Source organism: Prionailurus bengalensis, chromosome A2 (genome assembly GCF_016509475.1).
Source record: "Prionailurus bengalensis isolate Pbe53 chromosome A2, Fcat_Pben_1.1_paternal_pri, whole genome shotgun sequence".
Taxonomy (NCBI): domain Eukaryota; kingdom Metazoa; phylum Chordata; class Mammalia; order Carnivora; family Felidae; genus Prionailurus; species Prionailurus bengalensis.
In genome coordinates, this window is record NC_057348.1 from 82,411,591 (window position 1) to 82,430,219 (window position 18,629).

Consider the following 18,629-nt stretch of genomic DNA (forward strand, 5'->3'; position numbering starts at 1 on the left):
AAATCCTATAGTTTGTATAATAAGTTACATAGTCAACCAATTCAATTTATGTGACATCTACTCTTTATTGACTTGCCTTCTTAGTAATTTCTTCATGTGTCTATGCCCAATAATGGTTGTGTAAATTATAAACTCCATGAAAAGAAAGATATGAGTAACATGATTAGGTTAAGTAGTTAGGGCTGTGCTTGTTTAATATTTTAACTTCTCTTATATATAGAACAATATATAAACAAACAAAGAAACAAACAAATAAATAAAAGTAAATTAACCCATATCTTTCTCAGTACCTAGATCACAACTGCATGTAGAATGTTCTTGAATTTTTTTCTGATTGCTTGAGTGATAAGATGCCAAAGTCCTCATCAATATAAAGTCCCGCCCAATCATGGGACAGTTCCAACAATCATAGTCTTTACAGGGACTCACTACAAGGATTTAACCATGTTGTCAGAATAATTATTTCTTATCAAAGTAAGAAATAAACGGCCAGAAGTTTTGAGTTATCTCATCATATTATTGTAACCTATCATTCTAAAATACAGATAACATTGCAAGTTAGGAAAAGAGGGAGGCTTTATGACATTTTTAAAAAGACCTCTCCTGGAGTGTCTGGGTGGCTCAGTTGGTTAAGCGTCCGACTTTGGCTCAGGTCATGATCTCACTGTTCATGGGTTTGAGCCCCACATCGGGCTCTGTACTGACAGCTCAGAGCCTGGAGCCTGCTTCGGATTCAGTGTCTCCCTCTTTCTCTCTGCCCCTCCCTTGCTCACGCTCTGTCTCTCTCTCTCAAAAATAAATAAACTTTAAAAAATATTAAAAAGACCCCTCTTCCCCCACCAAAATAAATACTCCAAGTAGTTTCTCTGATCTAATGATGTAACAGTTACATTTCCAAGCTAAAATAATTTACATTCAAAATACCACTTCATTCATGTATCCTTGCCTAACTACTAACCAATGACGTGATTAGACTAGTGATGAAGAGTTAAATGCATCCACATTGCCCTTTCTCTGTCCTCATCCATGAAATTCTATGAAATCCTACTCTTCAAATTTCAGTTCAGATGTCACCTCCATTATGCATCATTCTCTTTTGACTTTTTTCTACTTTTCCTCAACATCCCTTATCCCCTTAGTAGAGTCAGGTGCCAAGGTGCCCTACTTCTGTATTCTTACAGCACGTGTTATATATCAATATTATAGCAGTCACCATATTTTACTGTAATTGTTTACATGCCTATTTGCCCCATAAGACATTAGACCAATCTCCTAGAAATCAAGAACCAAATCTTTTTCATCTGTCAACTCCCAGCATCTATCTAATCCAATGCCTGGAACACGCCATGCTTTTAGTAAATATTTGTTCAATAAATGAAATCAGTGATTTGGACATTTAAAAAGATTATATCTGACTATCAAATATTTTATATATTTAAAAGAAGTTACAATATTAAATGAGCACAGCAATAACCTAATAGTGACACACATGCCATTTACAAAGTTTGTATTAAAGAGAAATCCTTGTCAAATACACAAAGTGCACATAATGACAGAGTCATTATGATGAAGTGAAGGACAAATGATTTCCAAAGAGAAAATCCTATGTTTTTGATTTACACTTACAAAAGACAGGCAGGAGGACACACAGACAACAATCTAAAGCAATACACTAAAGCCTAAGAAACAATACCAATGAGGGCAAACTGTACTCTGAGATATGGCACTTTCATTTTAATGAAACCATAAGGAAGTTGGGCCCTGGATCAGGGCCTAGATGTGTCAGTTCTCTATATGTCTTGGTGAATGCAGAAGCAATCAACCAAGCAAACAACTCAGTGAGGTCAACAAGGCCAATTTAGTTAAGGAACCAGTGAGAAAATCAGTGAAACTGGTGATTAGACATTTAAGAAAACCAGATCAAAAGCAAATAGTTAGATTGGGATTTTCTTTCACCTATCTTTGTATTTTAGACGGAGACATAAAACAAAAACAACTGGAAATGTGTATTTGAGTGTTTTTTCCAGCCATCCTCTCTGGATGACTGTGCCATACCACCTGAAAAATAATGAAGTGTTTATAGTTCCCTAAGGTCTTTCAACTGACAGAAATAGCCTAGGACCATTAACATGGATTAATGTTTATGTACATAATCTTCTATATATACATAATCTTCTGCAATATTATTTGGGTGTTATATACAGCATGTACTGAAATTGAATATAATGAGTTATCATCATATTTTTTCCCACTAACTGAATGCTAGGATTCTTTAGGGGGAGTACATAATACGTGTGGTCACCCTCAAGAGCAAAGTAGGCTGGCTCTCTTAAGTCCTAGTCTTGTAAACACGGAAGGTGGAGGGTGATAAAGAGACAACAGCCAGAGAGAGAGGATTTTTTTTTTTTAATGCTATCTAGCCCCTTAGTGTTCATATATCAGTACTCCAAAGGGCCATTTGAGACCACCTTCTTATCTACTTTCTGCTTCTAGACAGGATTATATCCACAACGTTTCCAATATGAGGGGTAATCCTGCTCTTAATATCCTCCAAAGAAGATTTAAACGCGTTCATTTGTAACCTACGCCTGAGTTTTGACAACATTCATAATCAAGTCATTCTTTGTAGAGCTGACCTAAATCCCTCTTAACCCAGCAGGAATTCATTTCCTCGGTGGGCTCCTTAGAAGAGCAAGCTTATCACTTTCTTCCACATAGTCTTTCAAATACTTGGCTAATAAGTCTCAGGTCTAAGGAAGGCCTGAGAGGGCTGGGATAAGCACTAAGCTCAATGGATCTTGATGCAGGCCTAAGCTTGGAGGGTGGTCCTCAAAGTGACTTTTAATTCACAGGGCCCTCACACTGACAAGCTATGGCTGAGGAAGCAGAACTTGATGGGATTATCTCATTGGGGGTGCTACTGGCATCCTGGATGGGGACATTCTTTGTTAGTGGGATTATCCTGCTCATTGCAGGACATTTAAAATGCCTGCCCCTGACCCCCAGGCAGTCCCCACTAAATGCCAGTAACACATACATACCCCAGGCTCTCTGGCAACCAGATTTTCCATCTCCACATCTCCAGGTGCCCCACAGTGGAGAAATATTGCCCCTCTTTGAGACGTACCAGTTAATAGCCCATAGATTCACACACATCAATTAGGCCAGAATCAAACAGTTTGTAGATGCACAAAAGAAAAGTCAGTATTTTCCTGTGGTACATTTCAAATAGTCTTACACTTCTTTTTCTCCATATTCTAGGTTTGTTACAAGTTATAAAGGATAAAGTTAATAATAACAGTCCCTGTCACTTATTAATTACCTATCATCCATCAGATTCTTTCTGCCATTTTGTATATGTTACATTATTTAATATTTAACAAAACAGTATTTAGGTAAAAAATCAACATTCTCATTTTAAATATGAAGAAAATGAGGATCAGAGAGACACATACACCTTCTTAAAATCACCCAGATGAGAACTGATAAAACCAAACCAACATCTTGCTAACTCTAAAACCCTTCCTATTTTCAGAATGTCGGTCTGCCATAGAGGTTGCTATATATTTACATATGTGGGCCCCAAGCACAGAAGGAGATCTGCGTCAAAGACAACAGTACACATGTGACAAAGGATCTTGCAAACTTAAATAATGTCACTCAGACTTGATGGAGTGAGGAAAGAAGGTAGCCCGGGACAGCACCCTAGAAAAACAGCACAGAGAGTAGAGTCAGGGAAAGAAGGAGAGGAGGAATTTTCATAAGGATATTTATTACAAAAAACTTGAGATGTTAATTGAGAAACTTCAGAATCACAACCTTCATAAGATCGCTTATTTACACTAACATGTTACCACGGTGCTAAAGAACTTTAAAGAGATAGTCTGTAGGGCAAAGGCAAAAATGTAAGGATCACGTAAATGTTAAAAAAATAACTCCTGTAATCATAATGATTTCTTCTATTGTAACTCAAGATACAGCATTTCATTAACTAAAATGTAGGTAAGACTTGTATACATCATAAATGCTGGTAAGTCTCTCCTTCTATGTCACAAGAAATAAATATTTTGTTTTAGAAAATCAAAGTTTGCAGTCAAGATATACATGAAACTGCTCAATGCTTTAGAGACATAAACATGAAATGTTTAACCTTTCTTACTATGAAAAACTTGAGCTTTTGAGTTTACTCATTGGTGAATGTTTAAAAGGGGTTTCTACTTTTTTACATGATATTAAAACAAAAGGAAGAAGATAACAATTAACCTAGATTTTTGAATGTTACAACTCTTTTGCTTTGTTTGGTCACTACTACTTTTCAACTGCCTTAAGTCCTTTGTGACTGAAAATTATAAGAAAATAATAAGTAAGAACGTAATAAGTAAATGAAGACAGAAAAAGAAAAAGTAAATGATGATGACACTGGTAAAATTTGAGAGATTAAACTTGTGATAAATTTAGGAGTGAATATGTGGAAGAAAATAAGGACAAGAAGGACTGATCAGGGGCGCCTGGGTGGCTCAGTTGGTTACGTGTCTGACTTTGGCTCAAGTCATGAGAACTCAGTTCACAAGTTTGAGCCCCGTGTATGTAGGGATCTGCACTGACCGTCCAGAGCCTGGAGTCTGCTTCAGATTTGGTGTCTCCCTCTTTCTCTGCCCCTCTCCTGCTCACACTTCAAAATAAAAACATTTAAAAAATTAAAAAAAAATAAGTAAGAAGGACTGATCAATTTGGCTGGCCCAGGATTCATGAAAAAAGCCATGGTGATAAAGTTTGTTGTGGAGGACTTAAAATCTGAGTCCTCAAATGTTATAGGAAGGCCACTGAGCACAGCAATGACTCTTGATAGTCTGCTCCATAGTAAAGGCTGCACCAGCAGAAGGATAGCTATTGCAGCTACATACTGCAAGAGGACACCAGGGTGAGATGAGTTAATAGAACAGAGGAGGAACAGAAAGTTTGCTTAAGAATCAGGATAGTCCTTTGCTGAGGAGTGCAAAGCGGGCCCTTGGAGAATGATCCCAAGGGTAGAGTATGAACAAATGAAAAGTAGCTGAGGAAAAGTCACTGGGTTATTGATTAAAGGGGCCAGTGGTGAGCTTGAGAAATTTCGTAAGGACTTTTGGGATATGGAGTTAGAAAAGAGATACAACTTTAGATCATCATCCAGGCACGTCGGTTCCCTAATGTTATTTTAATGAACCTAGCATTGATTCTGTGTGTTCAAATCTGCAAGCATGGACAATTTACAAATAATAAGCATGGGCAATTTACAAATGATAAAGTGATTCTTCGTGTCCTCATCTTTTCCTTGTCCTACATTCCAAGTACTACAGCTACTCTCAACTCTTTGGCTATTGGAAATCCATATTCTATCCCCAATCACGAGATCATTCATTTTTAAACCTGAGCCTATTCCTCTGCACACAGTGTCCTTGCTGGGCTGTTACTGAATACTCTGATTTCATTCTCTTTGAAGGAAATTGTACACGGCAACACTACAACTAGTACGACAGTATTACTGGTTAAAATACTGGTTACTTGACTGCCTCTTGTTTTGAGAAAAAAGTATTTAAGATCTTTAAGAGTTAAACTTAATAATAACTTTCAATGCTTAGTAAGAATGATAGGGCTTTTCCTAAGGATATAATAGAGGGGGCAGAGTTCAGAGCTCTGAATCCCCTAATCATGTAAGAGTTTGTTTTTCACAGCCTTCATGCCAGATGCTCTTTCTGAGCTGGCTAAACCCAATACAATGGTTGTATAGTAAGAATCCATTATGTCATCCTCAAAATACTAAACACTGGCCAAACAAACAAAACAAAACAAAACAAAAAACAAGAAAAAAACACTAAAGGAAACACAAACTTGTATTTCACTCATTACCAACAGATATACTCCAAATGCATTTCATCCCATGAAGTGTATCTTGTATTTTTTTAAAGCACAATAATTATGATAACCTTTCTAGAAAGTGTCAAATAAGGGAAGAGTTACTTTCAGGCTTGCTGTGTGAAGTTAGGGCTTGCAGCCCATGATCCCTCAGTTAATACTCACTTGCAATGGATAAACCCCAAATAGAAAACAGCAACTGCTTTGGGTCACAACGAATTTCCTTTGTAGGATTAGAACAGAAGTGGGTGCTTTGATGTCTACAGAGAGCCAGTTACATATCCTAAATAAGGTCTCTTCTGGAGTTACTGGTTTGCAGTTGCATTTAAATTGTTTACATCCATAAAAGAAACACTTATGAATACAATGTGTTTGTTAGTGACAAGGTAAAATTCAAATTACGCCAAAAAAGACAAAGTTACCCTGAAGTTTCTGGTTCATATTTACTTGTGTATTTTGAAAAAGAGGTGAATGGATAGCCAAGAAATGGAATGAAAATAAAGTGCAGATGTAGAAATAAGAGTCAGCTTTTCAGGTGCTTTGAGGAAAAAAAATAAGGTTTTTGTTTTGTTTTGTTTTGTTGAAACTTTAAAGATATAGCTATAGCATACTCTGCATAACTAATATTCAGTATCTATGTGTCACACATATGGAGGATTATTGAAAGATTCTACCTTGGCTGGACAAAGGAATCATACATGTGAATGCAAGCAGATAATTACAGTGCAAACAAAAGCCATTACTATGATATCACACTTTCAACATATAGAAGAGCCTGTGGCACCAATACAGCCATAATTTATATTCACCATCTTTCTCATACTATGTTTATGAGACTGCATATAGCAGGATTGATTTCATATTTAAAGCATTCTATCTGCTGGATGGGTATCTCATCTCAGCCTTAAATGTTTCTGCCAAAGAAGTTTTCACAGTGGTGTCCCCTGACACCTGTGTTTAATACCTCTTCCTCCTTGCTTTTCTCATAGAGCAGCTTAATTTTTTTTTGCTAACGTTGAGCCTCACATCATTTACTCCTTGCCGAGTTTAAGGCTGTCACCCCAAGACCTGTCCTTTTTGTTAATGAGAATAATTGATTTCTGTCCAAGTGTACATCTCATTGTGTATTTTAGATTATTCTTAGCTGTCCCTTAGGTTTTCTTCTTTTCCTTCAGACTGAACATATCTAGTTTGGTTCACCCTTTCTGACAAAACTTGTTTTCTAAACATTTTATCACGTTGTTTCTCTGCACTGCCTTCAATTTGTCATTGTCTTTTCTTTTTTTTAATGGCCCCACATGAGTGAAATCCTCTAGAGGGCATTTTAGCAACAAAGAAGGACAAGAACACCATTTTTTATTCATTCCCAGGTTTTCTGTTGAAACGCCAAACAGAAGTGCATGGTTTTTTGTAATGAAAGCATGATACACAGGGCCTAACACATAGCAGGTGTTCAACAAAGGACTACTTTTTAGTGGTATTATTTTGTCTGATAGTTGAGCAGGAGATAAAGGAGAATCGAGGGGCAAGAAGAAAGGAAAATAGGGAAGAAAGGTCCTGTGGGCAAGTGTGTCGTGATGATTATCCCTCTTCTGCTTCCTCTGGCTACTGTGAGCGCTGATGACACTCTGTCACCAAAGGATTACGACTCACATTCAAGATTCCTCAAGGAAAAGGAAGCTTATGCATTTCTGCTTTGTTTGCTCAACAACATACTTTTACCCAGCATGCCATTCTATTCCCTATTCACGCTGGAAGGTGTGTTTTTGCTTTTTTTCTTTAGAATTTATTCTAAGTATGTCATGAAACACTGAAGATGAATGTGATTTTCAAATGAACATTAACCCATGAAGAGAAGCAATCAGGATGAAGTTAGACTCTTCTCGCATTGCCTCCCCTCCCCTAATTCTCTTTGAAATAGATTTAACTGGACACCTTTGCAAGTTAATCTTGCTTTGGTTGGTGGCTGACTGAAAGGTATCCACTCCAGTGACATATCTAAGAACTTCAAATGACTTCTGACACTTACTCATTCATGGAAGTGTGAAGTTCTTTCCTTACATACCTATCACCACGGCTACCTTCCACTCAGTCCTTCCTCATTACTTTAGCAGAGGAAGCCACCTGCGTGATACGTGCCATGTTAGTGAGTTAGAAGTAGATTGTATATTTACATGTCTTTTCATCACAGGCTTCTCCCCATCCCAAGTTACAGTTGTTAGATTCCCAAAGGAGAAGAAGGAAGAAAAAGGGGGATAAATGAAGAATCTTACAAAAGAAATTCATGGCTTAAAGGCCAGTTGTATTTATGTCTCTTTCCATCATGAAGTGATCTGAGGCTAGTGAATTTTCAAAATAGTGTTGAAATGAGGGTACATTTCTGAGGAAGAAAAGATTTAACTATCTATAAATTATACCTTATGGAGGGCTATAATAAAAAAAAAGATAAATTCATTTTATTCTGTGTAACTCTGGAAGGCAGAAGACATAATGCAGCAAACACGTATTAGCTCAGTAAAAGGAAGCATGTTGTAATCACTTAAAGGTGGTTAAAAGTGAAATGTTCTTCCTTTCAGAAGTATTAAGTTCTCCATCACTAGCAGCATTCATGCCAGGACTGGATAAGGTTCATTATTGTGAGGTGCAGATGGAATTTTATATATATATATATATATATATATATATATATATATATACACACACACTACACTATACTATATATACTATATACTATACTATATATATAGTGTATATATATATATATAAAATGAAGAATGGGCTAAATTGATGGTTTCCAAATGTTGGTACTGACACCAGGTATATCATACAGGTGCTTAGTTAAAAAAATACTGCGGGATGCAAGGATGACTCAGTCAGTTAAGCTCTTGATTTGGGCTCTTGATTTGGGCTGAGGTCACAATTTCATGATTCGTGTGTTCCAGCCCCGCACTGGGCTCTGTGCTGACAGCACAGAGCCTGCTTAGGATTCTCTCTCTCCCTGTCTCTCTGCCCGTTCCCCACGTGTAAGGATTCTCCCTCTCTCTCCCTCTCAAAATAAATCAATGAGCTTAAAAAAATAAAATAAATACTGAATGTTCACCCTCAACTACTGCCTCAGAATCTTTGTAGGTGAGGCTGGGGAAATAGTATTTAACATATGCCTCTGGCAGACAGGTTTGCACCTTAGTCCTGAAATAGATTAGAGGTGACTGCTGAGGCCCCATCGACGCCACAGCTTCTACTGTTATCCCGATCGTACTATTAGGAGCTGAATTTATCTTGTGACTCACTCTCCTTTGATTTTTGTTTCGCCAACTATTTGAGTCCCAAAGCCCTTTTGTTAAGGAGCTAAATATAGTCACATAGAGATAAATTATGGCTTAAAATACATGTGTGAAACATAGGTAGAAGATTTGTAGCTTCCTAATGAAAATGTTAATTCCTGAAAATTAGAAATGCTAGGCATAGTTTTTAAACATGTGGAAAATGGAACCCACAGGAGAAGCAGCCGCTCAGCTCTGCAGGACCTGGGTCTATACCTACATCACTTCCCAGCACCTTGTCCAACACGTAGCACAGAAACGTCCAATCAATATACGTTGAAGATGTTAATAAGCAATTTAATTTAAAAGGTTACTACTATATCCAGGTGCTCTGGATGACAGTTGAAGGGAAAACTGTGAACACCTGAAAGGCAAAATGGACTTATATTTATCTACAAAAAAAGCGTGGGATGTGCAAATAACAACAATGTTTTTATCACATTTAACACAGCAAAGAGCGTGTAGCTTTGAAAAATCTCATATTTATTCAACGTCTTGCAGATTGATATATATCCACCCTCATTTTACAAAGTCTTTTAGACAGCTAAGCTATAAAAATTACTCAATAGGATGATATAATGAGATATTACCTATTTTTTAGCCTTTGGTCAAAAGGCCAAGGGGTCATTTAAAAGTACATTACTAATCTTACTTAGCCTATGTCTGAAGGTGTCTGTCTAGTGTCATAATGAAAAAGACTAACAATTACTTTTCTTTCTACCAAAATAGATTCAATTTCTTATTAAATATTATATTTCAATTTGTTTAGCTATGGTGGATTTAACAATTTGCTCCCTTTTTATGGAGACAAAAGAAAAAGGTCCTAGATAATATTTCTGAAATATACTGCAAAGCTTTTAAAAGAAAAAAGAAATGTGTGTTAGGAGAAAGGCCCATAAATTCTTGACCTTTTATCTCTACTGAAAAGATCATTTAAATTCACTTAATCCTTGAGGTTCACAGATGTATAAGAACATACAACGAAAAGCGTGAACACTTTTATCAGTGAGAAGCAGGAAAGAACATGAAAAATAAGCACAGAGTCCTTTGAAGTGAGAGGTGAAGCAACATTTCATATCCTCAACATGTCTATTTCTAAGAAAAGGGTGAATAGAAATAAATGCTAGCACAAGATTTACAAGATCTCCTGCTTCACAATTTTTAGAACTATAAAGTACAACTGACAAATATGTCTCAACGACAGATAAAATATAAAGGAAGAAATAATGATATCAACAGTCTATTGTGATGCTTAGAGTTTGCCAATAGAAGCTTATGAAAATAGTCTAGGAAAGTTAGAACTGTGTTTCAGAATCCTCTTTAAAGAGAAGTGAAGAGATCAAAATTGCTTTGACACTATCAGCCAGAATTTTCTATCTAGAAATGTACTTGGAATTAACCCAGTATTCTTTGACTTTGGTCTTTCAAGTCTAGGACAATGACAACCACTCTTCATGAAACTAGGGATTAAAGTTAAAATACAATATTAAACTGTGAGGAATTTTAAAGTTTACATATTAAATTTTATAGATCTTTTAAATTCTCTATCTTATAGGAGACCGACCACTCTAGTTAACAGATTATAGCCAGAGTATAATCTAATAATTCCAGAATCTTGCAGTATTATCAAAATTGAATGTTACTTTTAGAAAAAAAATTTTTTTTCTGAAAGTTCATCTACCATAATAGTTATTTCAAATGCTGTAAACTGATATTATCAGAAAAAAACCCACTAATAATATTTGTAAAATTTTTAAAAAATCAAGGTGCAATTTAAAATACAATAAAATGCTCCAAGTTTGCTTAGATTTCATAAATGTACACCTCTATGTAAGTACTATTCTAATCAAGATTTAGAAGATTTCCATTATCTCAAACATTCCAGGCTCCTTTGCTCACAAATCTCCCCATCTCCTCATCTCCTGTACACAACCTTCAAGCAACTACAAATCTGCTTTCTGTCACTACAGATTAGTTTTGTCTGTTCTCTAAGATCTCATATAAATGGAGTTATACAATGTGCATCCTTCTGAATCTGGCTTTTTTGCTGAGCATAATGTTTTAAAAATTTATCCATGCTGTTAACATGCATCAGTAACTCGTTCCTTTTTATTGCTAAATAGCATTCCATTATGATAAGAAACCACAATTTATGTGTTCATTTACCTGTTGTATTTGGTTTGTTTCCAGGGTTTGACTCTTCTGATTATAGCTGTTATGAACATCATGTTGCTTAACCAGTTTACAATCCTAACTACATGTAAATCTTTCTAATAATTTAAAAGACACATATGAGGGATGAGCGAAATAGGGGAAGAGGATTAAGAGTACATTTATCATGACAGGCACTGAATAATATATAGAATTGTTGAAACTAATATAACACTGAAACTAATATAACACTGTATGTTAATTACACCAGAATTTAAAAATACATACAATTTAAAAGGAAGTATAGTGATATTAAAAATTAATTAATTTAAAAAGACACACATGTGGCATATAGATTTCACATGCAAGTAACATAACAGGATATGAGATAACTTTTTGCAAGAGTTATTAAATAAGAACTTTTCCTCTTCTGTGACCTTTATTTTGGTTTTAGGATTTTAAATTTTTCTTCAGAAAAAAATCCCAAGGACTTAAGAACTTGAATGTACTGCGTCTTTAGTTTTTATCTTCTTATCCTTTCACTGTTGACAGTTTTATGTACAATTATAATGTACATTAAAACATACCATTTAATCCTGGTCACATTCAGTAAATGTGCTAACCATTCGGTCCATAATTTGGTGAACTTGAGGAAGGTGTGATGGTCACATATGTATATTCACAGTGTCAACATATGAGTTTTCCATAATGTCAAGAACATGTTATAACAGGAAAGGCTGACATTTTCAGCAAAGTCCCTTTCCTTTCTGACCAGTGCCCCCTGCCTGACTCCCACTATAATAATAAGAAGCAAGAATATTAATAATATTTAAAGAATAGTAGACCCTAGTTTAGGAATGTGCTGCTAACCACCAGATATATCTTTGTCTTTCTTTAAACGTTTATTTTTTTTAAATTTATTTATTTAAAGAGAAAGAGAGAGAGCATGACCAGGAGAGGGTCAAAGAGACCCCAAGCAGGCTCCCCAGTGTCAGTGTGGAGCCCGATGCGGGGCTCAAACTCACAAACCATGAGATTATGACCTGAGCCGAAACCAAGAGTTGGATGCTTAACTGACTTAGCCACCCAGGTGCCCTTAAACATTTCTAACATACGTCTTGGTGGTAGAAAGTCCTTCTATTACCATGTTGGGTCAACTGTTGTTTATCTTGGTGTAAAGAGAGAATACACAAAAAAAACACTGAATTTAGAAATTACTCATATTTTGTTTATCATCATTGCCTTAGGTTAAAGTCTGTCTTATGAAAGTCCCATTATTTCATTGATGGCAAAAAATATTCCTATTGGCCTCTCAGAAAGGTGAAGGAGAGGATAAATACTTTAATGATTGATTAAATGCAGGCCAGTAAGAAATATTTCCTGAAAAATCACTTTAAATGGATCAGTCAGCATATAAGCAATTAAAATAGAACATGGTCTCTGAATTCCTCCTGGGTCTTAAATTCTATGGATTCACATAACTATAAAATGAGAATGCAAACAAAGCTGCCCTAAACACGCACAAATTAATAGAACGTAACACTTTACCATTGTTTGCAGGGCATTTTATGATGGTCCTCACTTTCTTTTATCATATCTTTTATAATTCATTAATTTATATTTTGCCTTCCAGCTATTTTAAATGATTATTAAAACTTCTCCTCTGTGACTTTGCATATGCTATTCCCTCTGCCTAGAATTCATTTCCACCTTGCTAACCTTTATTTATTTTTCAGGTCTTTATATTAAAGACTCCATCTTATCTAAGAAGGCTTCTTTAAAGTCCCGAGCCTAGGTTAGGTACCACTCTTATATGCTTCCCTCTAGCTGCTGTTTATTTCACTTTATTATCACTGTCTCTTGACTTCTTAACATTCCCCACAAGTTGAAAGCTCTGTGAATGCAAGAACCATATATATATGAAACTCTGTTGTATTCCTAGGGTTTGCTAAAGGGATTGACGCATAGTGGGCACCTCATAAATATTTGTGAGAGAATGAATGAATACATGAATGGATGAGCTTGAATACATACATTATGGAAGAGGAAAATAACAGAGTGATTGCTTAGCTAAGATGAATTGGGGCAATCTTCCTGAACTACGTGAGCCTTGGTCTAGATTTTGAAGAGAATGGGATCTAATAACTGGCAGAGAAGAGCCTGGTGTATCTGCTTTTATAAAAAGAAGTGTATAAAAGTCATATTCTAGAAATTGCAAAAAGATTAGTTTGACCAAAAAAGTAGACAAGTAGAAAACTAATGTGAAATAAAGTTGAAAAAAAATAGGTAGCAGTTGTTAAAGAATTTTAATAGCTCCAAGCTAAAGATTTACATTAAAAATAATCCATAAGTACATCTTTAAATAGGTAGATATCATGCTGAAAATGATCTCTGAGGAGAAAATACTGCTATTTAATATTTTTGCAAATCAAAATGTTAGTGATAAGTATTCAAACAGGTATGTACCTAAAGACTGTAGTTATGGAAGAAAGAAAGAAGAAAGAAAGAAAGAAAGAAAGAAAGAAAGAAAGAAAGAAAGAAGAAAGAAAGAGAAAAGAAAGAAAAAAGAAAGGAAAATAAAAGAAAAAGGAAAGAAAGAAAGAAAGAAAGAAAGAAAGAAAGAAAGAAAGAAAGAAAGAAGAAAAAGAAAAGAAAGAAAGAAGAAAGAAAGGAAAATAAAAGAAGAAAGAAAGAAAGAAAGAAAGAAAGAAAGAAAGAAAGAAAGAAAGAAAGAAAGAAAGAGAAAGAAGAAAGAAAGGCAAGAAGGAAGGAAGGAAGAAGGAAAGAAGGAAAGAAAGAAAGAGGGTGGATGACATTTACACTGCAAAAGAAAGATAAGTTTTAAGTCCTGTTTTCCATAGCTTATGTCTAGCTGGAGGTATGCGAAGCCTTGGGGGGCATCCTCAGGATGCCACTGAGATACTTCATAGCAATACAGTGTCAATTAAAATGGACACCAGTAAAGCATGGGCTAGTGGTCTGGAAAGAAACATTCTGTTCATTCAATAAAACTGCTCTCATCTCATTTTCTTAAGGCTTTAGGATTCGATTAAGTGTTAAAAGTTGTACGGGGAGAAATGTGGGTTCTGATTAGACAATCACCAGGTCATTAATTTTTCATATTTACATATAATGTTTCTCCTACTACAGAACTAGTTTTTGAAAACTCTAAAAACCATAATGTATTCAAGGATCATATTGTGTCTAACTTAGCCTTTGTGATCAAATAATCTGGAACAAAGAAATGCATGTCTTGATCACTGAATTAAATAGCACATGTATGAAGTGTGTGGCTATGTTGTCTAAATAATTAACCATTACTCAATGATTATGCTAGCTAGGGCATACTGAAGTGGGTAAGATTAATGAAGACTTTGCTTACAATTTAGCAGCTTCCCTACCAACAGTTTCTTTTGTTGAATTTTTTAAAAAAGAATCTTTGCAATTTTTATATTAATAGTCTCAAATTGGAAACATCTGGATCCTCTCCAAGACTGATGCTCAGAGGCTTTGCAAAAGATCAATATCTAGTGAGCATGCTGCACAGTGAATATTTGACAGAATGAAAAACCAAGTACACCAGGGAGGCAGGATGCTATGGTCGAAAAGTGGCCCCTGTGGAAACCCAGAGGGCGGCGCATTTATCTCATCTTTGTCATTTGCTGGCTATGAAATCTGGGCAAGGTTTTTAATTGCCATGAATCTCAATTTCTTCATCTGAGAATAATGCCCATCTCAAAATGCTTTGTGTAAAGTATTTAATACAATGCTGGGGACAAAGTCAGTGCTAAATTAATATTTAGTATTAGTAGCCATTGGATCATTATTGAAAGTGTTTTTTCACTAGTTCCTCTGAACAAAAATATACTTTGGAACTTACATTATGCTTGTATAAAGTATTACTATGACACATCATGCAATTTATGAATATGTCTGCATTGTTAGTCACTCAGAATTAAAAAGTTCCAGAGTTGGAGGAAAGCAACTAGAACATGCATTTTTCTCTACTGGCATCAGAAAGGAGGCGTTTTTCTCCCAATCTAGATATATTGCCAACTTCTCACTACTTGCCCCTCCCCAAATACAAATTTTTGGAGAGAAGTTTAAGGAAGAAAAATGGCTATGTATTACTCTCCTTTTGGTAGATTAAATCTCCCCACTCCACTGGTGGGTTGTTTTCCAAAATAATCAGCTGGTCAGAAGGCAATTCCTGGATGGGCTCATCTCACTTACTCCCAGGTGATACTTTTTCCAGTTTAATCTAAAATATCATGACTGCATCCCCATCCATCTTTTTAGGGAGTTGGGCAGTGCCCCATCCCCTGCTGGCTCCTTGGTGAAGCTGGCTGCTTGCTACTCTTCCTTCCACCTTGTGTACCCTTAGAAAAACGTGCTGCTGCCATGATTCCACTGGCTAAAACCAAAGTTGTCAGAATTCCAAGGACAAATGCTTACTGAAAGAAAAGGATTGGGCACAGTAGATATAGCTTTGGATCCAGACAGATCTAAGATAAGATTCTTATTCTACAATATACAGGCTGTGTGAACACTGATGGTGTCCTACAGTCTCCGTTTCCTGTGCTACGATATAACTACTTTGCAGCATTGTCATAAAGAATAAGTAAAATCACAAGCCCAAAGAATCTAGCGTAAGACTGTCTTTCTCCCTTCCTCACTCATCTAGTTTCCCTCAAAAACCATTCTAAGCTTTTGTCAGCAAATTTACAAAGGCACTTTAAGCCAAATTACACACATACACACATTCAATTGTGAAAAGATAAAACATCCTAATGTTTTAAGCTTTTTATGCTAAACCTGGTGGAATCCTTCAGTAGATGCTCTCTTGAGGCCTTCTCTCTCATTAAAAAAGTCCTAGAAGCAAGGATTTCCTTCTCTCTAATTAAGAACACAATCTGAAGCCTTTCTCAAATGATGGATCAGAGAAATTGAGTCAGCAGTATACACATACACTCATATGCACACAGGATGTGAGTTCTTCCAGTCCTTCAGCTCAACTGGTAGTGCCCAGTTTACTCTAAAGGGTTTCATGTCTTAAGTGCACATTTTTATGAAGAAATCCTTCTGTAAAAATGGAGACAATACAGTACCATATAAAAATGAGTCCCTCACACCCAAGTTTAAATTCCAGATTTTCCATTTACTAACTGTGTGACTTTGAGATATAGCTAATAAATGCCAAAACCACTTTGTATGTAAAAAGGAGATAATACCTACCTGCTGTTAAAATTAAATTACATCTTTATGAACCATCTCACTGTGTGGAACATAGTAGGCACTCAATAAATTGTAGGTATTTATTTTTTGTAATTATCACCAGGAACCTATTTCCCTTAAATAGTCTCCTACATTATTCATAAAAACATATAGAGACTGTATGCAAATAATCCTGTCCTGCCTCCCCATGCCCTTATCTACCAATGAGCAGGCATAAATAGTCACAAATAGTACTTCCAGGACACAACTGCTTTAAACTGAAATCCTCCTCCTTGTTCTGTATCTCATGTCCAGTGGAGCAAGTTTATTCCCTTTTTCACAAGGAAGCATTTCAAACATCCAGAGGCAGCCTCCTTGGACCCCCTATGATTTTGTTTTGTTTTGTTTTGTTTTTTCCCTCAGGCTTAATACTCTCAGTTCCTTCAATGTTACTCATATTTCGGGGTTTCTAGACATTTCACTACTGGTCACCCCTGTTACTGGATCTAGGTAGGGTTTAATCTCTAAATAGTGAAATACTAACTCAGGACCAAAAAAATCACCTAGGAAAAAGAAAATGTAATGGGGGGATCCCCCCACAATGCGGATAATACGCTGTCCTTTATTACAGAATGGTTTTGGCAAACAATTTTCAAAACTAAGTGGGGACATTTAAAGCCCTGTTGGCTTCTGTCTGCCGCCCTCCTCCTGCCCCATCAGGATGCTTCCAGGAGCAAGATTTCCGGCATCCTCCTGTCCTAGTTTTTCAAATACTTCTCAGTCTTTTCAGTTTATGCTCCATGATATTTCTTTTCTTTTTGGGACCACACAATCACTCATTTTTTTGCAAGTTAATTCCCTAAGCAAGATGACTTCTTAAAAGCAAATTTAAGCTCAACAGAATTAATGTTGCTCGTCTTACCTACTCTGGAAATGATTAAATGTAGCCTAACCCTCCTACTGTGGCAAAATTTAATATCCTTGGCTGCACTATAAATAAGGAGTCCATTAATCCTCAGTTACTATTGCTTTTTATACCTAGAGTTATATATTTAGGTTAATCAGTAAGTATGTGTCACAACTGCTTTTTTTCTTCATCCTCAGGCAAAGGACAAATACGTTAGTTTACACAGGTTAAACGATGCAGATCTTGCATCACCTTCCCCAACCCTTTATCATTACCAGATACATTTCAGCAAAAAAGTAAGTTTCTTTTGTTCCAAGCACTTCTTGTTACCAGGCACACTGGTGGAAAAAAAAAAAAAAAAGCAAAAACAGATTTTCAATTTTTTGATAGTTAGACTGATCAATAGGATTTTTTTTTCTTTTTAGCAAGAATTAACACCCCTCAGGGTCTCTTTCAAAGCCAAACGACCTTCTGTTCCTGATGTATTGCATGACTTGATGTTCTCACTATTTTATTCTTCTTTCAGATTTGCTTTCATGTAGTTGAGATAGTGATCGAACCAAGCAGATCGGGATGAGACGTTCTACACAGAAGAACAAGCTCTACAGACACCAGCCCACAGCCAGCCTTTATCTTACAGCGCTGCAACCGGCCCAGCTCTTATTTTGCTTTCATCATCGGAGACTTTTCAGTTTGCACAACTACAGTGTGTACCGTGCAGATCATATATTTTTAATACCATATACTAAAATTAAACTTTTATTTGTCAACTGAACCTCTGCTCTCTTTCTATCATTTCTACAATCTTTTCCCTCATCGTTTTGATTTCATGCTTAATCTCTTTTAACATTTTCTTTTCATTCAAGGAGACTTTGGATGTCTGTCCTCTACATTGCTGAGTTGATAAGTTTGTCCTTTATTACATCCTTGGAAATACAAGCCTGCTATGCATTTGTGTTGGAATCTGTGCTTACAGAGGTGTAATCAATTTTCACCTGAACTTGCCCCTCAGTCTGCTTTCTAATTTTGATAGAAAGCAGTGTAAAATGGGTTTTAAGTGCTTAGAGTTTTGCGACTGAGCACCAGAATTTCAATTCCAGCTATAAACTTGAAAGTTTTTTTTCCCTCTTAGCTGAGTTATT

General features: G+C 36.0%; 1 protein-coding gene across 5 annotated transcripts in view; it reads right to left on the reverse strand.

Moving 5' to 3' along the window:
• Positions 1 to 18,629, reverse strand: part of MAGI2 (membrane associated guanylate kinase, WW and PDZ domain containing 2) — a 1,357,364-nt gene that overhangs the window by 642,061 nt on the left and 696,674 nt on the right. The gene's annotated exons all lie outside the window — the stretch shown is intronic.